Consider the following 17,957-nt stretch of genomic DNA (forward strand, 5'->3'; position numbering starts at 1 on the left):
CCTGCAGCACTTCAAAAGGATCCAACTTTTTGTCATGACCAAGAGTAAGGACGTGGCCAGCACATGAGGCAATAACAAAGAAGCGGCCTACATGGCTAAATTATCCAAGATTGCCAGCTCTAGAAAAGGGAACACTGACAGAGGACTACATGGTGAAAACCCTGACGGGCGCCATGTCATTTTTCAAAAGCCTCCCTGATCTCTCATGTGCTATGCTTTACAAAATTTTCCAAATGTTGCTCACCTGCATTGAAGTCTTTCATGAGCCAGAGCAAACAGGAGCCACGTGGATGTCTTTCCTCGAGGGCAATAAAGTTTTGTGCTACGATCTCAGTGGCCAACCTTTCAAAGAAATCCTCTTGGCTTCTACGCCCGCTGCATGTTCTTACCTTCTCATAATATGTTGGCGTTTGAGGAAGCATTCTACACAGGTTTTTTCACTTGGCGAACGAAGACTTTTGGGCCAATGATCAGCAACCTGACTTCAAGATTCGTCGGCTATTTCTCTGTTGAGCTAAAGAACAAGGTCACTATGCAATTTTTGGAGGTGCCAGACAAAGAGAGAAAGATCAGATACGAAAAGGCTCTACATGCACTTAAAGACCGTCTCGCTAGCCGTCAACCCAAAGACTACTTCAGCCCATATAAAGCTGTGTCAAGGGACGAAACAGGCAAGCGGGGGGGAATGTTAGCAGCAAGCTAACTCAGATACCATTTTTTGGAGCTCTCATTGTAAAAACACTTGTTATTTTGATAAATTAAAAATATTGTAACTCATATTTTACGGATAAACTTTGTAATTGATGAGCCGAGGCTACAAGCTTCCAGATTGTATCAACCTGTCTTTACCCATCTTTAGTTAGAGCTCCCAGATTATTAGTTTTGACCACCAAAACCCTTGGCTATGGTATAAAAGCCAATTTTTGTAAGTTATTTTTCAATTTTTGGATAATGAAATACACAGCGTGAGCTAACGGTGCTACCTTCTCCTTCTCACGCTTCCTACTCCCTCCCTAGTTGTCACATTGAAGTCGCGTATGTTGCATTGCAACCATAGGTAAGAGCTCTACGCATTGACGTAAGCATTCCATAGTAATTTGTAGTTGTTGGCGTGGCCGACCCGCGGCCTAGTTTCATCATAAGTAGGAATTTACACTTCAAAATCAAAAACTAAGTATAGGCAGGGTATTGGGGCATCATTGCTAAGCATTTAGATGCATTCTGGGTCGAAAACGACTAGGTCAAAAATCCACTGTTGTTAATACTCATGATTTTTGCACTTGACCTAAAGTGGGATTTGAGACCATAAGCATATGTGCTTAGGTCTTATAAACATGTCCTAGAAGTATCATTACGTTTGGATGTCGTTTCATGCTATAACGGATGTGATTTGTTTGTCGATGAGCGATTGGCTTTTGTGATTTCAGTCACTTGAGTGTAGCGATTTGTTTGTTGTTTTTTGAGAGATTGACAACCTCTTGTAGCCTATATGCACTAGTCGAATCAACTTCGTCCCATGGATTGACAATTTAATTGTGGTTCTCGCTAACTCTGCAATAAGATAGGAGTGAGGTTAGACAGCCGTCCCACAATAGCCTTGGAGTCTAGCTAGAGTTTCTAAGAGTCTTGACAATCTTTGAGAGTGTTTACCGTGTGTGCTAGTCCACTGTGTGACACACTCGGGAGCACTTGCCTTGCACTCTAGGGCACTAGCCTTGGATACCTTCACCTTGGTTTTTTGCAATTGGGCATGTGAGCCTTATAGTTTGTTATCTAGTTACATTGTGATTTCCAATTTTGTCTTGTTCATGGCATTGTCCATTACACCTCAACCTTTACATCCCCATTGTACTTGGTTGTGATAGTCGTGGACTGGGCAGAGTTGCCGACTAGTCTTGTATGGTCATTTGGTTATGTACAAGGTGTTGCCTTGGAGGATTTGTGGTTGTCTCAGTTATTGTCTATTGTTCAGTTCTTGTTCATTGTTTGATTCTATTTTCATGTTTCACATTGTCTGATAATTTTGTGCTAGCTTGTGAGTCCACATGCATACTGCATCCATAGCACCCACCACTAGAGAGCACTGTTATAGATAGAAATGGTGCATATTGCTCTCTATTGGTGGGGTGCTTTGGATGCAGTATGCATGTGGACTCACAAGCTAGCACAAAATTGTCAGACAATGTGAAACATGAAAATAGAATTGAACAATGAACAAGAATTGAACAATAGATAGTAGTTGAGACAACCATAAATCCTCCAAGGCAACACCTTGTCCAAAACCAAATGACCATACAAGACTAGTTTGCTGGCTGCGGCCAGCTGTGACGAGCCCACGACTATCACAACAAGGTACAATGGGGATGTAGAGGCCAAGTTGCAATGGAGAGTGTAGTGGATGTAGAGGGTGAGGTGCAATGGAGAGTGTAGTGGGTGCCAAGTACAAGACAAAACTGTAAATCACAATGTAACTAGATAACAAGCTACGAGGCTCACATGCCCAACTGCAGACAACCAAGGTGAATTGCTCCAAGGCTAGTGCCCTAGAGTGTAAGGAAAGTGCTCTAGAGTGTGTCACCTAACGAACTCGCTCACAAGGTAAAGACTATCAAGACTCTCAGAAACTCTGGCTAGACTCCAAGGCTAATTACATGATGTTGTATATATCCACAAGCCAAGGCCATCCACGACCACACATATCTGCTGCTACTAGAAAAAATATTTAGCAAAGGCAACCCCTGGAAATTGAAAATATCTGTTATTGTGGCCTAGTGAAGCCATGGTGAGTCTGGCCACTAGCCGCTTGGTTGACCATTGGATGGCCCTCCAACTCTGGTCCACAATTTCCTTGGCCACTAATAAAGAAGTGTTGTCTGGTATCTCTTGAATGCTATGAAAAGGTTGGCCACACTTTGTACCATGAATGCTACCTCTCTGACCAAGGTGGCTCGAGCCCCACCTTGTCAACCGATGTGTCCACACTAGGCGTCCTTCGATTGGGCGGTCCAAGAGTGCTCGAGCGCCTAGACCAAGTATGGTCCAACTCAAAAATATGTCCTCTAGAGCACGTCCTCCAAGGTGGACATGCAAGTTGAGCCATGTGTAGCCCTATGGCCCTACTACACATGCCCGCCACTATTCCACTCATGATCCTGGTGAGTGGTCCGATGAGTGCGGTGGCACCCCAAGACCTGCTGTGAAGTACAACTGCACTACTAGCAAGGAAAACCACTACAAAGATCATGACTCAAATTGGATCGTGAAAATTTGAAGCAACTGCATAGAACTAGTAAAAATTTGAAGCAACTGCAAGGTGGTATATACAAGGGGCTCGAATTGGTAGTGATGCCCTAAGGGTGTTGTTGTGGGTGATCGAAGGACTGTGAGGAAGAGGTCCCTGGGGGTGGAGAGGTGCCTAGAGGTGGGGTTGGAGGTGGGGGCATGGAGTATAGGGGAAATGGGTATGATAGAGGGAAATGGAGAGGTTACAATGGAAACTTGACCCACACATGCCACCTCGAGACAATGCAAGATGGAATTTTCCAAAAATCACCTAAACTAAGTATGCATCCACAAATCCATACCATAAATTTGTCAGTTTTGGATGAATGTTGTCAGCTACAAGTGCCTCCATATTTTTTCCTCACCACCACTGTGGAGAGAGAGAGAGAAAGAGAGAGAGAGAGAGAGAGAGAGAGAGAGAGAGAGATTTTATTATCATCTTCGAAGGTCAAATACGACATGTGAGACCAAAGTTACATGTGATGTGGTATGTGTGTGGCTGATGAGTGACTCTCGATGCTCCAAAATTGTGGTGATGAGAGTCACAATGAAGAGCCCACACTGTGGCCGGGAGAGGAAAGAGTGAAGGTCTAAGTCATGGCTGAAAATGTGAGAGAAGCAAGTTCGGATGTGACCAAAAGCTGAGCATTCTAGTAGTGTGTGGTACGCAGACTCTCGAACTTGCAGTGAGCATAATGTGCACAGTCAATTTGATGCTTCTCCATTGCTCCAACACCCTGTCTCGCATCGAAGGAAGTGGGAGCTAAGCCGAATGACTGTGATAGTGCGTATTGCCAACAAGGGGATAGGCTGAAGCATGTAAGTGTGAGTACGGTTCCTCTTTCAGCGAAGAATATGGTTTTGTAGTTGGGAGCAATATGGATGGTGTAATGTATGAAGCGTGACCCATCGGATTTCCCCCAAGCCATAATACATTGGCATTGTAGAAAAGCTTCATTCACTTGGGAGTCAATTGAAGCATCATGTAGCAAGTGTAATGCATCCCATCTCCCAAACCACTTCTTTATGTCTTGCATCCATCCTGTGCTCAAGATCTTGCTTTTATGCATCTTTTGAACTTTTTTGCTTGCTTCCCATGCAATTGTACGAAGTCGATGTGAGGGGTTTTGACGCATCTTTATCATGTACTCCACAACCCTTTTCATGCCCATAACCTCAATTGAAAGAGATCTCGACTCAAGAAGTAGGAGCATATATGGTGTTTTTGTCTTAACTTGGAGAAAGTTTGTAAAGAAACGCTTTTGGACATTCTCAAACTCTTTCCAAGTAGACTTTGAGATGCTCCCGCCCCACACTTCAACTCCATAGAGAAGAAGCGGTGTCACCGATGCATCAAAAAAGCACTTCTTGAGAACCCAACACTTGATGTTTTCCACATTGCACATGTTCTCAAATGCATGATATACTCTCTTTCTTGCTTCCAAACAACACATAGCACATTCATGCCACTTGTGATTGGACGGAACCTCAAGGCCAAGGTACTTAAAGCTCTCAACAACTTCAAGTGTCTCATTGTTGTACATAATGCATGGCTTCTCCTTATGGTTGGTTTTCACAAGCATAATCTATGTTTTGGATTCATTCACAATCAGCCCACTAAGCAAGCAAAAGTTCTCAAGGACAAGCATAAGCTTTTGTGCATGTTCTAAAGTGTGTGCTAGAAGCACTACATCATCCACATACAACAAAAGCATGATTTTACCGCATTGCAAATAGTGACATCTTCAATGCCTTCTTCTTGCATAAATTCAAGTACTTTGTTCAACTTGATCGATACATAAACCAAATAGATTTCGTGACAACGGACATCCTTGTTTAACCCCAATAGTGTTTACAAAAATTTTAGAAATTTATCTTCCCATGTGCAATTGACAAATCACCTTCTCATAGATTCAAGAAACCACAAGCATCAACTCACTTGCACTTGGAGTTCTTCCATCCTTCTCCACAAATTGTTACGTGGAATCATATCAAAGGCTTTCTTAAAGTCCACAAAAACAACAATACAATTGCTTGCCTTTCAACCGACTTTCCTCCATGAGAACACGAAGAGTGACAAGATGATCAATGGTGCTATGGCATCGACGAAAACCCGCTTGTCCTTTTGCACGCTTATCATTCTCTTTAGCCCAATCACTCAATATCATCTCTAGTATGCACCCAAACAACTTTGCCGTAAGAGACCCAATCATTATAGTCCGGTAGTTGTTTACATTCTTTACATCCCCCCCTTTATGCAAAAGCTTAACCCAATTAGTACTCCAATCATAAGGCATACCATGTTGAAGTGCACGGTTGAACATATCACACATCCACTCATGGGTAAAATCTCTCGTCCATTTGATCATCTCCGGCTTGATACCTTGAAGATCTCTCGCTTTACGAGTGGCCAACTTTTCAAGCCCACCACATACATCCTCAATAGTAAAAAAAAGAGGGCATACATGGGAGTGAACCATAAAATGGTATTTTTTCAACATCTACTTGCTCATTTAATTGCCTACAATGTGTGTACATATCCACAAGACTACAGATACCATAATTCTCAACCTGCTTGGCCCTCAAGTTTCTTTAAAATCTTCCACATGCATATGCCTTTTCTTGGACTTGAAAAACTTGTTGCTTTACTTCCCCTGTTCTTCTCTTCTTTTGAATCAATGCTTGTATGTATGCAAATGAGTTTGATAGTTTTCTTTGTCCATAGTTGCATCAAGCTTTATCAAGGACTTTCGAGAATCTTGACATTCTTTATCAAACCACCTTTTGCATAATCTATCTTTGTTAATACCATGAAGACGCTTTATGGAAAAGCATTCTTCGGCACAAGAACAAATAGCTTTCTTGAAAGCTTCCCATTTAGTTTCCAATGGTGTGTCATATTGAAGCTTTATCATCCATAACTTTTACTCAACCATTTCAATGTACATTGGTGCCCGTTTGAAATCCATACATAGTGATAATTTCTCTTTCCTTTGGCTAAGATTATCATGCTTAGTTGCTTTTCCGCATGAAAGGTCAATACGTAAGATCCAATGGTCGGATTTTGGGGTCCATTGGCCAAACATAAAACTCTTTATGCGATACATGATGGTTTTAAGGAGTAGCATATAGTCAATCACACTATCCCCATTATGTTTCCTACATTTGTAAACCATTGGTTCCACTCCACAAAGATACACCATTGGCAATGAGAATACCCATGCTAATACCATGTGCAAAAGTAACTTTCCATAGTGGTCCAACTCTTTCTCATCCATTAAAGTATGATCATACAAGTGAACTTCCTCCAACTCCCTTGAAATGTATGGCATATCAAATTGTTGAGTATCATGTTGCAATGTTTTTGTGCGAGCATTCATATCCGAAATATAATAACATCACCTTCACCTTTGAAATAAGCAATGTCCTCTTTTAAATCAAAAAATGGCTGATCTCTATCCATGCAAGCATAAAAGGGGGAATCATGATGAGGAATGTAGCAACCGGCTACAAAAATGGGTGCTCTTTTTGGTGTCATAATTTTCAGCCATACATAACGTTTGTACTTGTCATCTTTCACAATTGATACAAAATCTTTCAATCCTTTCTTAACCATACATGCTACCCCTCCTTGCCCTGTTCGTTGCTTGCAATTCTTTAACCACATCAATGAATGTACATTGTAATCCTCCAAGCCGTTAATCCTTTGTGTATCATGCTCCCAAGTTTCAACAAGAATTACAACATCGGCTTTGCTTGTTAGTTCATCAATGCCGACCCCGCATTCCATGGGTATCCACTGCAACTCCAAAAGCATTCAATTGTAACTCGGTCTCATAGGTCATGCATCCCTATTTGCTCGAGGGACTTGCCTCCTCCTTGGGCACATTTTCTTCGTGAAAGATCTCCTTGTTTTTCTTATTCTTTTCCTCATATGCCTTGCAATGCATATTTTGTTGCTTAATAGTACGATCTTCACATACAAAACGTTTTGTATCCCTCAAATACATCCAACTATTATCAAGGATAATCTTTCATTTGGTCTCATCCGGCATGGTGCATACAATTGGTTGTTCTCCCAAGCGAGGAGCTACTTGATTACCCGCTCTATATGCTCCATAGACCATAACTCCGGACATGCCAAAGTGGGTATTGAAGAAATCTTCGATAACAATGGCAAGAGAAGGAGGTGTCTCTAACTTCTCTTTGAGAATTCCACGAATAACAATGTTCTTATAACATCGCTCCCGTTCCTTTAACTCCTCCACATCCACATTCTCAACATTCTTTGTATGAACCATAGCTTGCATGAGTGAGTAATTAGGAACCACATTGTTACCACATACATCGGCCCAAGACTTGTTTGTGCATACATTTTTTGTGTCGCATACATCCCGACTCAGGGTGTCAAATTTCTCCTCTTTCAATACATGGTCATGCTCTACTTTGCTCATGCACTCCTTCAAAGCATTCAAGTCCACAAGAGAGCATTTACATTCTTTGACTTCCTCTTCAAGTTGCATTGTAAAATCTAGAGGAGACTAACCCTGGATCCTCCTCCCAGCTAACCTATTATAGGAGAGCCCATGGCCCTTTGCCCTAAATGGATCCCCTGTCCACACGTTCAGTCCGGCCCTTGGCCTAAGTCCTTGACTCCCCTAGGTCGGGCCCTACCCTCTAGCTCTTGGCCTGACATTATTTCCCCCTTGGAGAAGCGTTTTTGTCCTCGAAAACACAAGTGGTAGTATCTTCGTAAGAACACTGTTTTTCTTGTTGGCATCCCATACACTGGCCAATCGTCCATATGAATGATACTTGGTCCAGTGAGGAGGTTCAATGAAACCTAGAGCAACATCTTGATTTTCAACATTGTTGTCCTTTTTCCACCACTTGTATCTAAATGGTAACTCAATTTGTAACTCACTTGAATACTTTAAAGGAGTAACCACAACTAAGAGGTGTCTAAAGGCATAACCAGTTTTCAGATTTTCTGAAGGTAGTGGAATAATGCAAGAAAACCTTAGCGCAACTTTTCATGAAGTTGTGAGCCAAATTTCCAACTCTCTTGTGTATCTTGAAAGCTCATAGCTACTAAGGGATAGAATAGAGAGTGTCCCCAAGCCAAACGTTTGAACATTTTGGAACACACAGAACTACATGTCCACCCCTAATGTAGGTTACATGCCAACATACTTTGTCAGCACACCTAATAAGTCCTTGACTTATGAAACTATTGCATCAGTATCCAACCCCACCACAACAAGTGTTCAAAGTTGAAAACCTAACCTAAGCAAATTCTAGAATAGGGAGAGAATCGCACATTCAGAATGCGTTGTGCTAACGTATGCGCTTCGTCAATCCTTTAGCACTAGAAAGAATATTTGTAAGCTGCCCATCCAACGCGGGATGAATAGCAGCAATAAGAGTGAGGTGCTTTTCCCCAACCACTTATAGGCAGTCTTCCACGAGCGACTGACGATAAACGATGACTCACCAAGTGAGATTCGAGCCATATACTCGATATGTCTTGGAGACAACCAACTAGGTTAAAAGTGAATTGGAATGAAATAAACACACAGAGTTTAGACCATCCAATCACCAACATCCATATTGTACCATTATCTCAAATGGCAGAGTGTAAACTCATAATAAATCTGCAAGAAAAAAGGCAAAAGGTTGCAGAGAGAACAAAGTCCATGAATTTGCATGCGGCTCCGAATAAATTTGTGTTAAATACTAGGGCCCATAACACCTAGAATGCATGCATTTAACACAAACATATCCGAACCGCAATTTCATGACGGGACTTTCCACGATACAAACATGAAAGCCTTGAAACAAAAGTTGGACCATAACAGAATGTGAAAACTCAAGTCACACCTAGGTACCAACCATGAGACATTCTCAGTAACTTAGCATACTTGGCTATATGTAGAAACGACCCTCCGTTAAGGTGGTTTCACAGCACTTGCAATCGAAACAAGTCTATACTTAGTACCCGACAATTTTTGGCCACTAAAATTGTTCCTAATACTATGTGCTCCAAATGGTTTAATGAATAGATGTGACCAGCACGTAGGAACTTTGTCGCAACACATCATTAGGAACTAGGCGCCAATGTCAGTCCTAGAGACTCATATTCTCCATATGTGGAATATGTCTCAAATAAGGATGTCGAGAAAAGTGACATCCATCAAGTACAAGATGTACATGTGTGTGGAGGTAACTGCAAACACTCAGCGACGTGAGTGAGAGGGACCCTCATTATCATTGCTCCACTTTGGCTAACCCAAACTCCTTGAGTTCATGGTCTCATGTGACACCATGTGCCAAACAGAAGCATACCATGTAGGTCTGTAATTGTTTCAACAAGAGTCAAACCCATCACGGTATCTTGATGAATAGGTAAGAGAGAAAATAACACTATTTTCTCAAAATGCTATGCTATTCCATGACCTTGTCACTTGGCTAAAGAGCAAGCAGGATGAAAGCCTTCTAGCTCAAACATCCCGTGTACAGAACTTCAATAAACTTAATTGGAAAGGAAAATAAATCCAAAAAACATGTACTTACCATGAAGTGGAAATTACCTGATACTTACCCGGAAGTCAAGTACATCCCTCAACCTGTAAGCGTACCATATCAAAAAAAAAATTGACTTGCTAATCACTGAAATTAAAGATTAGTGAAAATAAAAAAATTGAACTTGTAACCCTGGATGCTGCCTTGGCAATCCAAACCCTTGAGTATATCTTGCCAAACCAACCCCCTTAGTGAAAGTTTGGAAAGAATTGTTTGACTACCCCTTGGCAGACAATTTTCTTGAAAAACAAAGTGTGAAGGTGTTCAAAAAAGACCATCAACACGTATTGTGTGTGGAGGTAACTGCAAACACTCGGCGACGTGAGTGAGGGGGACCCTCATTATCATTTCTCCACACTCGCTAAACCAAACTTCTTGAGTTCCTAGACCATGTTGTGCCCCATGTGACACCATGTGCCAAACAGAAGCATACCATGTAGGTCTGTAAATGTTTCAACAAGAGTCAAACCCATCACGGTATCTTGATGAATAGGGAAGAGAGAAAATAATACTATTTTCTCAAAAGGCTATGCTCTTCCATGACCTTGTCACTTGGCTAAAGAGCAAGCAGGATGAAAGCCTTCTAGCTCAAACATCCCGTGTATAAAACTTCAACAAACTTAATTGGGAAGGAAAATAAATCCAAAAAACATGTACTTACCATGAAGTGGAAATTACATGATACTTATCCGAAAGTCAAGTACATCCCTCAACTTGTAAGCGTACCCTTTCAAAATTTCTTTGACTTGCTAATCACTGAAAGTAGAGATTAGAGAAGATTAAAAAATTGAACTTGTAACCCTGGATGCTGCCTTGGCAATCCAAACCCCTGGGTATATCTTGCCAAACCAACCCCCTTGGTGAAAGTTTGGAAAGAAATGTTTGACTACCCCTTGGCAGACAATTTTCTTGAAAAACAAAGTGTGAAGGTGTTCAAAAAAGACCATCAACACTTATTGTGTGATTTAGGAATCACGTATGTGATCATACCACAAAACTATGCTCCTATATGCACGCCCAGTGCTATAGAGAAAATGGGAGATCCACTCTTGCTGGGTCATTAACATCGATGGGGAGGCCATTGGGTAGATTTGTTCAAGCTGGAGAACAATCATTTAATGCCAAAAGTTGGGTCTTACCCTAGAACTGACAATGGCTCTTAGCTAGCCTGTGTAGCTCATAGCCCTTATGTCAATTAGTGTTCAATCGATGAACCGATGAAGACATTATAATTTGAATGGCATCTTGGCCAAGTTCTAGCTCAGAGTGAGAGCATCTTGGCTCAGGCTGACTCACAAGCAAAACATATTTCATAATCTTATTCAGATGGTTTGCATTATTCTCTTAAAGAATTTAGGAAAGGTAGAGAGAGAGGGAGCATGCTGGGTTGAGGAACATTCCTTAAGTTACTAAAGTGTATATTCAATCTATGTGCAACATGCTGGGTTGAGGAACATTCCTTAAGTTACTAAAGTGTGTACTCAATCTATTTTCTCTTGTGCATCTTATGCCTGACTTGCAGCTTATCCTATAAGCATTCCACAATTTTTTGGTATGACGCTCTCTCATCGAGAGAGGTAACACATCCTGACCCACCTACCTTGCAGGGGTCGTGATTGTATGAGGATGACTTAGCATTGGCACTTTGCCTGTGAATCAAGTCCGAGTTTGAGGTTCTTTTTAGTGTTGTTGTGCGTTGACAGCAACCAAAAATCATGTTGAACAATCTAGAACTTATCTTGTCCTTGATAGAGTGTCTGGTGTTATAGTGGAAGCGTATTTCATGAGGCGGTAGAATTGAATCCACCTAGCTAGCATGACATGCATGTAGAATTTTAATCCCTTGGCAAGAGTGATGACCTCAAATGTGAGAGCCAAAACCATAAGTGCCTTACACAATCTAGACTGGTAGGGATTTGGTGAAGTGATATTCCCTATTTTGCCAGTTCCCTGAAACTTATGTGCCAATGTCCTTGATTCCAAGTCAATAGACAATACCTTGGCACAAGTGAGAAGCCTAGCTGCATGTAAAACTGTCAAAACATTTTGCTTTGCAAAAAAAACAAGTAGTTTCTAAGCAAAGGTATAAACATAGAAAAAATAAGAAAAACTTAAATTTGGCTAACATGGTCATTGCTGGAACCAATTGTCCCGAGATTCCCTGGAAGAAAACTCGCTCAAAGATGGCTCATAGCCATATCTGTTGCACGAGTGGTAGCTGTCGTATGGACAGATACATCCCGTGTATCATATACGACCGTCTCGCACATAAGGAATTATCCTGCAAACATTTTGCCATATCCTTCCCAAGTTGTATGCTCATAGCATATGCCAAACGTGGGAAGTCTCAACGCAAGATCCAGAAATGGAAGCCTTGCTTCATGTGAAAGTGGCCAAGCACGTGGCTTTGCACAAAAAACAATACTATCCAAAGTAAATGCGAAACGGAAAATCGTGTGACACATGTATCATATACACCCTAAGTCAGTGATCTTGTATGTACAATACTATGAAAATCCACATTCAAGTATGAGAAAATGTCTGAGCATAACATGTTCAAAAGACATATGACTATTGTGCCTTGCACCAAAACTAGAGTTTATGTCAAATCACGAACTCATGCAACATTCTTACGTTGTTGTACATGTAGACGCTGCTTTTTTTAATGCTCTCCTAAGCAATAAAAGCATAATTTTTTGCCCGTTGAAAGTTGTATTGTGATAGTCGCTTCCTGACCACGCTGGTCACGATTAGATCTGTATCTACAACCCATTTCTCTTATGCCTGTTGGACCACTTTGGTCATAACTGGTGGGCAGACAACTCCTTGGGTTGTCGGCAAGTAAGAAGCTGATTCTAGTGACATATTGTAGATTAATCGTGTGAGATTTTCCACTTGCGTAGCCAATATTTGGACCTGTATGGCAAGCTTGCGAAATCGGGCATCAAAAGTTTGCCAGCCTGTCAAGTGACAAACTCCCTAGCATCCAGCAAGTTACTATCATCCTCCAGAATATCAAACACGCTCTGAGGAGGAGGTGTAGATATTCGCGGAGAGAGAGCTAGATTGCCTGGGTTTGCATCATCCGTCCATGTTGCCACGTGAGTATCCTCCATGAGAATATCCGGCCACGCGGTATCCACAGATGGAACAGACTCCAGGTATTCGAAGTCAAACATGTGATGATCATCAAGTTTCGTATTTATGGCAAAAATGCGTTGTGCGAACAAAAGAGAAAACAATACCTTGGAGTGCAGAAAGGCTCGTAGCCGTACCGAACGCAAAAACTTGTAGTCGTAATATGCACCGCAAACGGTGACAATTAGCCGTGCTAATTACTCCGTTCATCAAAGCTTTGCCAATCTGTAATTGCACCCGTTCAAATACACCACTTGAATGTAATCATTGCCTTGAAAATGTCGCAGTCGACTTGATTTCTGCAATTTTTGGAGAATTTGCAGGAATTGATAACCTATTAAAGAACTTATCGGCCCTCGTCGGCGCGGTTATGTCGCACTTTTGCCGACTACCGGGCGAGGAACCGTGTGCGGGGGTGTGTGCGGGGTGGGCATGTGCCCTTGCTTAAATAATTGGCCCAAGGCCAAAGGCCTTAAGGCATTGTAGTATGAAAACAAGGCCAAGCTTGGTGATGTCGTGCGTTGCAGAGCTGCCGAGAGAGAGAGAGAGAGAGAGAGAGAGAGAGAGAGAGAGAGAGAGAGAGAGAGAGAGAGGGAGACCTTGTCGCGTGCGTTGCTCGGCCTTGCCCGCCTCAATGACGTGTTTTGTACAGCCGGTCGTCGTGCTCCTGTAGAGCTCCACAGCTCCACATTCTGAACAGGTTGACCGTCAACTCCCCTCGCCTCAAGAGGCCCTGTCCACGGTGCCCTGCGTCGTCGTCCCCACCTTGCAAGAGAGGAGCTCCATGGCCTTGCATGCACATGAAATATGCAAAAAGACCATGCTCTCTGCCTAAACTTAGCTCTGATACCAGTGTAAAACCCAGAGGAGACTGACCCCGGATCCTCCTCCCAACCAACCTATTATAGGAGAACCCATGGCCCTTTTCCCTAAATGGATCCCCTGTCCACACCTTCATTTCGGCCCTTGACCTAAGTCCTCGACTCCCCTAGGTCGGGTCCTGCCCTCTAGCCCTGGGCCTGACAAGCATCAAACGTATTGTTTGCATATCAAGTGTCCTCTTGAGATTCTCATTCTCAACCACAAGTACCCTTAGTGTGCCATTCTCCATTGCAAGTGCCCGTAAGTCTTCACCTTTTTTGTTACAGTCTCTTGCAATGATACCAAGTAAGCCATGATCATGGTTCATGATGTCGTTGGTTGGGTGGTTATGTTGCTATCTCCACACTTAGGAGATTTTGGATCATTTTCTACAATGGTTGTGAACCTTGTTGAAGATGAAGAACCCTTGCGAGTGCCGGAAGACATTGTATGTAAAATAAGAGATGAGAGTCAACTTTCTTGAACCTGTTCACTTCAAAAATGCTGCTACAGAAACACCTTCCATAACTATAAATTTTTTTGTATCACGTCAATGCATAGATGGTGTTGTGCTCTTTGATTGAGGCTATAGATCACCCAAATCGGAGTGTTGGGGGTCCCATTGTTGCAATAGCTCCAATGACCAACAAAATTGTCAATACGGAGGGATGAGCTACCCGGCTAGGGCATGGAAACACTCACACGGTTAGGAGTTCATCGTGGCAACACAAATGGTTGACTCTACGAGGTGAGTTTCTCAGCCTATGGAGGAGCTGCCGCAATGAAGGGCAATCTCCATATCCACTTCTCTTCACCTCCAATCAACCCAATCACACACACTACGATTGCAAGACGCACACAACACTAATCCTATCATGCAACACACTAATCGCAAGCACACACACATAAATCTATCGAGCACCAAACTCCAATCAAACCTACATGCACACACAAGCAAAAGAGGGAAATCACAAAAGATTAGAGAGGGATTAACCACTAATTAGTTAAGATCTAGTTAATCTAAGCATCATAGGCAATCATAAGAAGTAAGAGAGAGGCATAGTGAGAGATAATGAATCATTGATTAGTGTTAATCAAGTCTCATGAGCAAGGAGAAGCTCAAGGACTCCATAGCCACACACCTCAAGAGCTCTCACCAAAGAGTGCTCTCAACAAATAACTTGAGAACCCTAATTTCTTTTACACACTGCCTTATATACCTAGGTTAAAAATATGCAATGTCCGAGCGCCCAAGGCCTTTAGGGCTCACCACTTACTGAACCTTCAACCTAGGCACAGTAAGTGACCTATTCTTTACAACTTAGAACTCCCATTGAGCCCGTAACACATTAAAATATTACAATGGCTTGAAATAATTCGGGAATTTACAATACATGACCATTTTGGGAGAACGTGGAAAATGTGTAACTCCAATCTTTACTGCTCTTTGCATTCATTCTTGATGTGCATTCGTACATCTTCAGTCTTTGGACAGCTTCTGTTAACTGACGTTGACGCAGTTAACACGGAGTTCGGATGAAGAAGTTATGATTAAAAGAGTGAGTTGTTGTCTACTATGACAAAAAACGGTTGCACTAGGAGAGAGAGAGAGAGAGAGAGAGAGAGAGAGAGAGAGAGAGAGAGAGATTAAATTATCGTCCACGGAGGTTAGATATGACCCATGGGACCAAAAACAAAGCATTACAATTCTTTTCTACTCGTTGAAGGCAATCGATACATATCAGTTAAGGACTGCAAGTCTATCAAAAGGGTAAAAGAAAAGAACAAAACCTAGGGGGGTCCCTTGCGGCGAGAGTCGGCTTATGAGTTTGAAACTCTTGGATGATGGCTTTACCGCTTGGTAAATTGCCCATTTACCTTGTTTGCGAGCTTCATGCATCTTCTTGAGTTCGCTTGTTTTAATCTTGAGTTGATTCACGGTCAATTCCTCTGCAATCCAAATCTGTTCTCCCTTGAGAATGCGAGATTGGTGTAATAGCTTCATCCACTCTTCTTTATCCTTGAAAGTGAGGATACAATGCCCAAGTGGCACGTGCCTATGTGTGTCGTTGATCCAACTAACAGTTGCAGGCTTGATGTTAAATGGTTGAAGGATGTCATTGAGCTTGGTGATTGCTTCTTTGAGGGTGTCCTCATTGGTGCACCATGGGGATTGGAGTCCCCCCAATCCTAGCCTTGAGGCCAAGGGATTCTTGGAGTCAACATTCTTGTGAGACTGCTTGTATCTTGGTGTCAATATTCTTATGTGTTGCCTCGTGCACTTACTTCTGAACGGCCATGACAGACTCAGCAATGGAGACTTTGACTTCGTTTGCTTTAGCAAGAAGGGCTTCATTCTCTGCTTCCTTCATGTCCTCAAGGTTACGTACGTGTTCTTTGAGTCTTTCATTCTCCTCGATGAGTGCTTGGATCTGACCCCCCAGGGCTGTAATCCTAGCGTATTGTTGGGTCATCGGATCTTTCCTTGGGGTAGCTGCCACCACAAGGAAACTCTTGCAGGTGCTAGGGACACGCGTACCAAGAGTCGACATTCGACTCGCATAGGTTTGAAATTTGTTGGGTGGGACAAACACCTAAGTTAAACTTAGGCTTTATATTTGATAGAACTTAACAAAACTTCAACTTGGATCAAGATCGACACTAGCCAGAGTAATGGACACCCAAGCTGTGAGCAGCCAAGAGCAGCGCCCGCTTTCGAATCTCTGAACAACTTGAGCACAGGCGTGTGTTGTTGTCAATTGAGCACGAACGTGCAAAAGGCAAGGTAGAAGGCAAAGCTCCCATTTTCTTCAGACCTGCCCTTTCTGCTGTGCAGAGCTACCTACCGACCGCCGACGATGAGGCTCAAGCGTGGGGTCGGGGCTTGCGTGTAGTATGCTATGGGGCTATGGGTTGTATCTTGCTAAGGATGAGGCATATTCAGGGGTTAACGCCCCCCACAAGGCTACCCCTTGCCCACGGGGGGGGGGGGGGGCTGTGGGAGAGTTAGAGTTAGGGTTAGAGAGAGAGAGAGAGAGAGAGGAAACCACAGTTTCACCACCAAATTAAGCGAACAGAAAGGAGACTACATCACATGAGTTTAAGGAAACAAGGAGAGAGAGGGATGACTGAACAAGAGGTAAGATAGGAGCAAAATGTAGAGAGAGGGAGAGGGGGAGGAAGAACCATAAGTCTGCTCCATGATAGGGATATGCTTGATAAAGAGAGAAAGAGAAAGAACACCATTGCAATAGACATAGATGGAGAGATAGAGAGAGAATCCACCATGATATAGATGCTAGAAAAGAGAGAGAGAGAGAGAGAGAGAGAGAGAGAGAGAGAGAGATGCACATATCTTTGGAGTTTGCACACAATGAAGAAGCGAGAGAGAGAGAGAGAGAGAGAGAGAGAGAGAGAGAGAGAGAGAGAGAGAGAGAGAGAGAGAGAGAGAGAGAGAGAGAAGCGTGATGAAAAAGAGAGAAAGGAAGAGAGAGAACCACATGTCCTTGCACAAAACAAAGCTAGAGAGAGAGAGAGATCCCAAAGCAAGGACTGACATTATGTCTTTAAAGTCAAGTTCAATAGCATACTCATCTATCATAGAAGATAGATCATTGTGAGTTGCTATAGACACCGCATTAAGTTTTGGTCGTCGTGAAAGTGCATCGGCCACTTGATTATGCTTACTAGCAATGTGAGCAATATACCCTATCTTGCATTGAAGGAAATGGGAGCTAAGTCGAATGGCTGCGATAGTGCGTATCGCCAACAAGGGGATAGGCTCAAGCATGTAAGTGTGAGTACGGTTTCCTCTTTCAGCAAAGAACATAGTTTTGTAGTTGGGGGCAATATGGCTAGTGTAATGTATGAAGCGTGACCCATCGGATTTCTCCCAAGCCATAATACATTGGCGTTGTAGAAAAGCTTCATTCACTTGGGAGTCGATTGAAGCATCATGTAGCAAGTGTAATGCATCCCATCTCCCAAATCACTTCTTTATGTTTTGCATCCATCCCGTGCTCAAGATCTTGCTTTTATGCATCTTTTGAACTTTTTTGCTTGCTTCCCATGCAATTGTAGGAAGTTGATGTGAG

Source organism: Adiantum capillus-veneris, chromosome 5 (assembly GCF_014529385.1).
Source record: "Adiantum capillus-veneris isolate H3 chromosome 5, ASM1452938v2, whole genome shotgun sequence".
Taxonomy (NCBI): domain Eukaryota; kingdom Viridiplantae; phylum Streptophyta; class Polypodiopsida; order Polypodiales; family Pteridaceae; genus Adiantum; species Adiantum capillus-veneris.